The sequence below is a fragment of the Aegilops tauschii genome, chromosome 3 (assembly GCF_002575655.3).
Source record: "Aegilops tauschii subsp. strangulata cultivar AL8/78 chromosome 3, Aet v6.0, whole genome shotgun sequence".
Classification (NCBI taxonomy): domain Eukaryota; kingdom Viridiplantae; phylum Streptophyta; class Magnoliopsida; order Poales; family Poaceae; genus Aegilops; species Aegilops tauschii.
In genome coordinates, this window is record NC_053037.3 from 25,502,793 (window position 1) to 25,510,036 (window position 7,244).

General features: G+C 44.0%; 1 long non-coding RNA gene across 2 annotated transcripts; it reads left to right on the forward strand.

Moving 5' to 3' along the window:
• Positions 1-1,972: 1,972 nt before the first annotated feature.
• LOC120976384 (uncharacterized) lies at positions 1,973-6,233 on the forward strand. 2 transcript variants are annotated; one of them, XR_006671647.2, is made up of 7 exons: positions 1,973-2,692; positions 2,804-2,986; positions 3,199-3,315; positions 3,978-4,142; positions 4,552-5,088; positions 5,230-5,379; positions 5,995-6,233. It is a non-coding gene; the product is annotated as an uncharacterized lncRNA (long non-coding RNA). The 2 variants fall into 2 exon arrangements; XR_005771763.3 differs by lacking the exon at positions 5,230-5,379 and having other exon boundaries at positions 1,975-2,692.
• The last annotated feature ends 1,011 nt before the right edge of the window (positions 6,234-7,244 follow it).

Genomic DNA, 7,244 nt, shown 5'->3' on the forward strand with positions numbered 1-7,244 from the left:
TCCTAGCTAGTGGTTGAATCTTGGAATTTTTTTGGTGTTTCTCTGATTAAATAGATACTTATGTACCTAGAAATGATTTTTTGAAAAAATAAAGAGCAAGCTATGAGGCAGCTGCAGTTCAAATTTGACCCGCTTCCTACTAAATCGGCAGGAATTTGTCTTTTTCACCAAAGGTGGATCAAAACTTTTGACACCCAACCATTTGGTCAATTGTTAATCAAATATGGCCTAGTATTTTATAAAAATGATTTGGTCCAATTTTGCAACAAATATATAGTAGGTCCTTCACAAAAAAACTCATTTCGGGCACTCGGAAAATGGAAAATGAATTTTCCGTGCAAACAAAATAAAAACTCCCTTAAGAAATATTGTTTGCCATTCCAATATGCACCCTTGTGCACAATATGAGATCATTTGAACAAACTATGCCATGAATGTGGCCATAAGATTGATCATTTGGCTTGGAAGTCATTGATCTCCACACGTGATAGCTCGTTTCTGAGAACACTTTTTTAAAATAATTGCCGTATTACAAGTTTGTTACTTTTGCTTGGAACTTGGCCACATATAATGACACAATGCGAAGGTTTCCCAATTTGTTGATTTTTTTTGAATTTTTTATGCCCGTTTCAAAATGCGGTCAAAACGGCGGGAATGACCGTTCCTAGCTAGTGGTTGAATCTTGGAATTTTTTTGGTGTTTCTCTGATTAAATAGATACTTATGTACCTAGAAATGATTTTTGGAAAAAATAAAGAGCAAACTACAAGGCAGCTATAGTTCAAATTTGACCCGCTTCCAGCTGAATCGGCGGAAATTTGTCTTTTTCATGAGAGGTGGAGCAAAACTTTTTGCACCCAATCATTTTGTCAATTGTGCATTAAATATGCCCTAGTATTTTAGAAAAATGATTTGGTCCAATTTTGCAACAATTATTTGGGAGGTCCTTCACAAAAAAACCTCCTTTTGGGCACTCGAAAAATGGAAAATGTTTTTTCGTCCAAAGAAAATGAAAACTTCCTTGGGCAACATTGTTTGCCATTCCAATATGCACCCTTGTGCACAATATGAGATCATGTGAATAAACTATGCCATGAATGTGGCCATACGATTGATCATTAGCCTTGAAAAGCCATGAACCTTCAGAGATGATAGCTCATTTCTGAGAACAATTTTTTAAAAGAATTGCCGTATTACAAGTTTATTATTTTTCCTGCTAACTTGGTCACATATGATGACACAATGCGAAGGTTTTCCAATTTTTTGATTTTTTTTGAATTTTTAAGCCCGTTTCAAAATGCAGTCAAAACGGCGGGAATGACCGTTCGTAGCTAGTGGTTGAACCTTGGATTTTTTTTGGTGTTTCTCTGATTAAATATATGCTTATGTACCTAGAAATAATTTTTGGAAAAAATAAAGAGTAAACTATGATGCTGCTGTAGTTCAAATTTGACCCGCTTCCTATCGAATCGGCGGAAATTTGTCTTTTTCACGAGAGGTGGATCAAAGATTTTAGCACCCAACCATTTGGTCAATTGTATATTAAATATGGACTAGTATTTTAGAAAATTGATGGAGTCCAATTTTGCAACAATTATTTGGTAGGTTCTTCACAAAAAAACCCATTTTTGCCACTCGGAAAATGATTAAAAATAGCTAGAAAGATCAGAAATGCATATAAATTGGTACTTATCCATAAAATGTGGTCTAACTCTAGTGAAATTTGTGGGATGCCCTTTTGCAAAATAATTTTGATAGTTACTTCACAAAATCCTTTTATTTTTTAGTACTTGGAAACTATTTAAATCACTGGTTTTCCAAACCAATAAGAACTCTTCCCACGGATCGATGACATGGCGCCCATCCATCCATCCATCCATCTCTCCATCCTACATCCATCCATCCATTTATCCACAGAAAAGAAAAAAATGTAAAAGAGATACCCCACCCGCAGCCCAAACCCTAGCTCAGATCCCCCTTCCTCCATCTCATTCCCCTCGTCCCTGGCGGCGGCGCACCACTCGTATCTTCCTCTCTCCACCAAACCCTACCCACCAACGCGAGCTCCTCTCCCGGCACCACTCCTCTCCGCCGCCACCACCACCACCTACGGTGCCCGATCCCGTCCTTCGGTGGCGCCGAGCTCACCACGGTGACCCCATCCCTCCGCTCCTTCCTCTCATCGGGCCAGATCGGGCGCACGCGTCCTCCAGTGGTCAAGCGCGACCCCCGATTCAGTCGAGCCCGCCGCCCGCGCCCACGCGCCACCACCCGCTCCTCCTCGCCTCCCGTAGGACGCAGACACCACGCCGCTCTTCCTCCGCCCGCCAACCCACCCCGTCCCTGATGCCTCACTCGCCGCCTTCCGCCGCAGGGCCGCCGCGCTCGTCCCGCCCTCGGCGCCGCACGTCCACCGCCACCTCCGCTGGCTCCTCGCCGACGCCCCCGCCTCGTGCACGAGCGGCCGGAGCACGCCGTCCACCCCGCGCATGCGGCGCTCGACGCGCTCGACGTCTTCGGTAATGGAAGCGCCCGGATCCCTCGGTTTCCTTCTTTGGTTTTTTCCTCCATTGAATGGCGCAATGGTGGATCCCCAACTCCCTCCATCACTCTTGTGCTCTATCCAAGAACTGCATCTGGATTGGATCCAGTCGTCTCCTCCTTCGTCGCGCGCGCTCAGCTCGCTGGCTACGGTACGCCAACGACCCGTCACCTCCTCAATCCTGCCAATCCCCTCCTCGCTCTTCCTCCCAAGATTCTGTTTCAGTCCGTCTCATTAGCCTAATACTTTCGTTCCCTTTCAGTTACCAAGGATTTTAACAGCGGATCTGGTGCACAGTGTGTGTTCTGTTCACCAACAAGTTAGCTGAGGTGGTTTGCAGCTTGAAGAGATTAAACACTGGCGAAGCAGGTTGCTGTCGGCCTGTCACTGGCTGGTATTCAGAGTTCAGACTCTGGAGTGGGCGGCAGTTGAGCTTGAAGCAAAGGTGAGTGATTAATTACGTTGATTCAGTTGTGCAATTGTGAATATGATTGATTGTCTTCCATTCCTGCTCTAATTACGTTACCTTGTAGCCCCAATTTATCTGATAGACTATTGTTTACTACTACACCAGTTGTAGAATTTGTTTACTACTACACCAGTGGCAGTTCGGCTTAGCTTCACTGACTGACGGGGAACTGATTTGGGCGTTTGCAGATACGGTGCAGGACATCAAGGACCCGGAGCACCCCTACTCGCTGGAGCAGATACGGTGTGTGCTCTCCCAGGAGTCTGTCTCCGTCTCCCAGTAGTCCGTCTCCGTCTCCATATCCGGTACGTATACCTGCAAGAATGTGCTGCTCAAGGTTTCTAGTGATTATTAGGAGTTCGGTTTGGGACTAGAAGGTGCTGCTCAAGGTTTGTAGTCCGTCTCCGTCTTAAGGTTTCTAGTGTTAATTTTCAATGTCAATTGCTTAGTTGCAGGCGTTCTCTCCTGCAGCATCTTGCACTCATCCACCTATGAGCCCTCCAATCTCTTCTCCATGATCCCTTTCCATTATCAGAAGCCAGAATCATTGTGGGTTTGTGGTGGAAATGTAGATTTACATTCATGATAAGATAATTAGCACAAATGGCATTTCTCATCGATATCACAATAGAGATTCGGAGTGTGATCTTGAAAGCACGCTGCATACAGAAACACAACGCTGAGTGCCTTTATTAAATAGATAAAAAATAAGTCGCGCGGGTTTGCTTGCTTGTTGGGATTATATTTCCCAGTAGCTTGATGATCCTACATAACTTCATTCTGTATACGGATCTGCGACCTTCAGGATGCATTTACTTATAGCAAGCGAAGCATCCTATATTATTCTCATTGCACTGTACACAGTCTGCTCGCACGAAATCTATTTTGTTTCATGCAAGAAGTCAACAACTATCATCCAACTTGAACTTTTGGGGATCACTGTTCACACCTTACAATTTCTTTGCAGGATAACCTTCACCCCGACTGTGCAGCAGTGCAGTATGTCTACGGTGATTGGCCTGTGCCTCAGGCTTAAGTTGATGCAAAACCCGCGAGACTACACCACTGGTCGTCGACCTGCCCCACAACAGGCAGACCCTTGACATCATTGTCGTCATGGCCGGGACGCCAGGTGAGATGCACCATTGCCAGCTTCCTTGTTCCTACTGGTCGATACTCTTTGCTGCATTGACATGACCAGCTTGTGCTGGAAGACAGTGTAATGAAACTGTCTGAAGAATAATTTACTGAAACTGAACTGCTGCTAATCTTCAGTTAGAAATTGGGAGCTGTCTGGACTCTTGTAGTATTATACATAAGTAGGAGTTGAATGGAAACAGTTGGTATTTGCATTATGCCTACTGTAAAGATGCTAGAAGGCAATCTGAACCAGTTTGCGAGAAATTATTTCATAGTACTATCCTTCATACAAATAATTCAATTTTCAGATACATATTTACACTACAGAACTCTGGCTAGTTCACTCGGGAATGACGGTAGGATTATGCTGAATAAACTGAATGTATGTATGATGGTTGCAGGCTGGATACAGACATGTGGACACAGCCGCGGCCACAGCTCTCCGGCAACCAAGACGGGACAGCGTCGACAGGATCCTCGGACGACCTGCGTCCTTCCCCGACCACGCCCATGACCTGCATCCAGCTGCTCCTGCCCCGGCCCTCCTCAACTTCGCTCCTGGTGAGCTGCTGTAGGTGGGACAATTGACTCGATCTGTTGCTACCGGTAGAACTGATGATCTAGTTTGGGTGTAGCCGCAACTGCTGTAGGTTGGGTGTGTAGGAGGCTGACCTACTGCTTTTGTTAGTACCATGGCTCCTGTAGGTTTGTTTTATCTGCAATACATACTATCTTGGTTTAGTTTTGGGGCAAATAGAGATGTTTCTATTGGACTGTGTTATGTGATTGATAGGTCACTGTCCCATTACATACTATCATGTAAACTTCCTGTTTTCCTGAAATGCTATTATTGATAAGTCACTGTCCCAAGACATACTACTCTATTTGAGCAGGAATAGGTGGTGCCAGCGGTGCTGGATGCGGCATGAGTGGTTTAGGTGAGTTTTTTGGTCCCTCCCCTTTCTTGCCTACGTGGTCTGCGATACCACGATCGTCGAGGCATGGCTGGCTTTTGTTACACTGTTATTTAAACGCATTGAAACTGTTATAACATCCAAGTAGTTCTCTTGAACTTTCAGTCTTTATGGCCAGATAGAGTAAAGCATTAAAGGGACAACCCCTTTCTTGCCTACTCTTGCACTGCTGCTGCTGATGCTACTCGTTATGGAATTCATTATGGAATTTGGTGCAGTGTACCATCAGTCACAGCTACTGAGTTAGCCAGTTAGGTAGTAGTACATGACGGTGAACGGCTCAAAAGTATTTCTGTGTTTGATGCATGGCCTATCTTACTTCGTGCTTATACATTCTGTTCTGTACCTAACCTATATTGGAAGCTGACTATTCTGTAAGATGGATCTAACCATCATTAAGTGCACAAGTTTTCAGGATAATTCACAACTGCATTAAAAAATTCTAGTGGGAGTTATACATGTTTTCTCATGATAGATTGATCTAGACTGAAACATGATTTTGCATCCCGTTTTCTGTCGACAAATATACAAGTTATACAAGTTATATCAGCAAGTTACTGTATGTGTTAGAGAAATCAGTGTTGATTTATTTGTTGTTCTTTTTTTTCTTTCTAATTTTTGCATGAGAGCAAACTGGTGTAGCTAGCTGGACTATGCAGCCATGAATCAGGAAGTAGCATATTCAGTTTTGCTAATAGAAAATAAATGTATTAAAAACTTTAAAAACTGCATAATAAGTGCTTGTTCACGTTTGGTTTTCTCTAAACTTTGTTTGTATGATTGAGGGCAAATTTACTTGGTTCTTTTCTCTAAACTGTGCTTGGAACATTCGTTTTTATGATCTAAAATTGCCTTCCTGTGATGATGCAGGTGCCCAGTTTATGCTCGCTACCGAAGGAGCTCCATGTTGAAGAAGATTGAAGAGCACCAGGGTTAACACCAGGGCAGCTTGTAGAGCTTGTAGAGCTTGTATATGTATAGAGCTTGTAAATGTATCACGTGTAGAGCTTGTATATGTTAGAGCTTATTATGTGTAGAGCTTGTAAGTATATGTTATTTGTACAATAGGAGCTCTGTACTGAATCAGGCTGATAATATTTGGAGTATTATGTGTGTGTGTTTTGTTTGTGCCAATTTAAATACTGGTTATTTATTTACTGTTAAATTGAATATGAAGAATATCAACTTGCTAGCTGGGACCCACGTACCTGAACCTGACATCTGGTACCCATTTGACTAGTGGACCTTTTTATATTACAAAAAAACTAAAACTTTCTAGCAGAAAAGGCCACGGCCCCAAAATGAGAAGGCTTAATTGTTGGGCTTGGCCCATCTACCTAGCCAAAATTAATATGAGAAAAAAACACAAATAGGCCGAGTTGCTGGGCTAGGCCCATGTAGAAAATCGAATTGGACCGGGCTGAATCTTGTGCCACATCAGATTGCCACGCTGGATGCCTACGTCGCCTGGGGAGGTTGCTAGTGACCAAAATGCCACAGTAGACGTATTTTGGTCATAAACGTCTACGACCATTCCAGAAGAATGGTCGCTATAGTCAGTTTACGACTGCCAGCTTTTGACCTTATGTTTTTGGTCACAAAAAGGTCACAAATTAAAAACAGTGACCATTCAATGACCAATAGTACTGGTCACAAGTTGACATATTTCTTGTAGTGAAGCAGTCCGGCGTTGGAGCTCGGATACATTCCATCGTTGGAGCTCGGAAGCAGTCCGGCGTTGGTGCTTGGCTGCAAATGATACCTCGAATGCAGTCCGGCGTTGGAGCTCGGACGCGAGAGGACACCGCCGCACGGGAAACACTTCAAACTCGAGGTGTGGCGTAAAAATAATAATAAGGCATTGATAAAGGCTGAGAACATAAAGGGGCTCCTCGGATACCCGACGTGTAAGCTCTTTGGATTTACTTCGGCAATCCTCAAGATCGAAGATGAGCAGATTTGTTGAACCAGTCTTCAAGACCGACGACCGAAGATGAAGAACAGTTCGGAAGAATCGAGGAGCGTCCCCAACTTGAAGACCAGTTCAGGGGGCTACTGACGGTGTCCTGGACTAGGGGGTACTCACCACGTCATCTCCCGATCAGTTGGATTGGGCCGAG